Source organism: Sitophilus oryzae, unplaced genomic scaffold, assembly GCF_002938485.1.
Source record: "Sitophilus oryzae breed Bouriz unplaced genomic scaffold, Soryzae_2.0 scaffold_1909_pilon_pilon, whole genome shotgun sequence".
NCBI lineage: Eukaryota > Metazoa > Arthropoda > Insecta > Coleoptera > Curculionidae > Sitophilus > Sitophilus oryzae.
In genome coordinates, this window is record NW_022146623.1 from 25,216 (window position 1) to 27,217 (window position 2,002).

Here is a 2,002-nt window from a genome sequence, read left to right on the forward strand (position 1 = left end):
TTACTTCAAGACAAACCACCGTTCTCCTTTGAGATTCTGCCACCCAAAGGCAAAATAACCTCGAAAATAACTTACTTGCTCTTAACTGTAACTTCAATCTTTGTGGCGCAACTTGAACGATCTGTCCACCACCACCAATGCACCTCCACCTCCTACCACTTTATGGATAGCACAGAGCCCCACCTCCTGTATTATTCCAACCACCTCATAACCGACTCCCCCAATGGTATCCACTGCTGCCTGCCTTCTAATAATTTTGAAAGCTCTAAATTACTAATAACACTCATTGTGTTATCAGGATTGAACACAAACTCTTCCTTGCACTGATCTTTGGGGGCTATAGGGAATGACGGTTGGAAACATCGAGCACTACCACTAAATTCCTAAAAGATTTTAGTCAATTTGAATGAATATTTAGACAGAATTGAGTTAAAACTTACAGGATCATAGCACCATGCACACGAAGGAGTCTGAATACATTCTTGGCAAGTTGATTTGGAAGTGCACGGGTTTTGGGCAGTGAATCTTTGAGGCACTTGGGCTACTATACTAGAGATAATGCATATGAAGAGGTAGGTAGCTACAGCAACCTGAATTGGATACATGTTTAAATCCTAGATAGAAAAAAGGAAACAAATTAAAGAAGATATATAATTTTATTAAATTTATAACATTTAAACCACTATAATATTTAAATTGTGTACAGCTGAATACACACTGATGCAAAATAAATATTAGCTCATATCAGTATACTACTTCCTTTGAAAATCATTGACTAATATTTTTATGTGTAAAATTTGTTCAGTGATATTTTTGAAGGTGGATATAGATATTTTTAGAGATGAAAAGCGTAGTAAAATCTTAATCACATCGAAAATTGAGTCACCCAGCGTAAACAAACCAGTGAACGTAAAATGACTATAATATATAAATGAAGTTTCTTAATCAATATGAATACAACACCCACACATTTCTATAAAATGGGCGATACAGTCTATAATTAGGTCGCCAAATGTTTACTCTCTGGCCCTTTAAAGGGATGTTTTGAAGAAATACACACTTTCGAGATGTTTTACTTAAATCTACGTTTAAGAGCAGTGTTTCTGTGTTTAAAAAGCTTAATTTTCTTGATCTTGACCTAGATGAAATTATAAATTAACTATATTATGATAAGGTCTATTATCATTTGCTCATGTGTGTATACAAATACTACACAAATGTACTTGTTTTATTACGTACAATAGGTACTTATTAAGAATTAAATATAAATGAATACAAAAGAAAGTTGATAAGATAAATGGGTGACAGTACTTGATAAGATAGTAAATTTATATAAATACCTCTGGAGATAACGATCCTATTGCACTAATTATAGAAGGAACACAATCACATTTCACTATTTAAACACGAAACACACTTGCATACACACCCTTTTATCTCACAAACATTCACAAAATAATGTAATCAAATGCTACCATTTTTAGAAGAGGCTATGTTATTCAATACTGCCAATCAGAGAAAAGATTCATGACAAATTGTACTTTGGTGTTCCTAATTGCCGCTAGGTGGAGTATATGCTCTGTAAATTACAGAAATCTATACACAAATAAGCGGTAACGTATATTTTTGAATTGGCTTTAAATTCTTTAATGGCTATAAATATAAATACAGTATTAACCTTGTTTATAGGGTATTAATATATACAAAACATTAAAAACTCACAACCGCGTTTGCTAAAGTTCTTATTAGTAATTTTTTAATATAACAAAAGATAATTATGAAATGGTAAATGACTTTATTTTGATATTTTGATGGGTTTAGTTGGTTTCTTTTGCTTGGCTATAATCAGTGATGTACTTCATGATGTCTGGATTCCTTTTACCGCTCATTTTGGAACTTCTTAGGTAATCCATAAGGTAATTACTGGCTTCAGAGTTTCGTGGTTGTATTGAGGACACTTTCGACGAATCGCTATTTATCTGAGGGTAGTAGATCTTGTAAA

At 32.8% G+C, this 2,002-nt stretch overlaps 1 long non-coding RNA gene across 1 annotated transcript; it reads right to left on the minus strand.

Annotated features, from left to right (window-relative positions):
* Positions 1–258: 258 nt before the first annotated feature.
* Positions 259–1,515, minus strand: LOC115883475. Its single transcript, XR_004050388.1, has 3 exons — positions 1,341–1,515; positions 441–614; positions 259–383 (listed from the first exon to the last, which is right to left on the minus strand). It is a non-coding gene; the product is annotated as an uncharacterized LOC115883475 (long non-coding RNA).
* Positions 1,516–2,002: the final 487 nt, after the last annotated feature.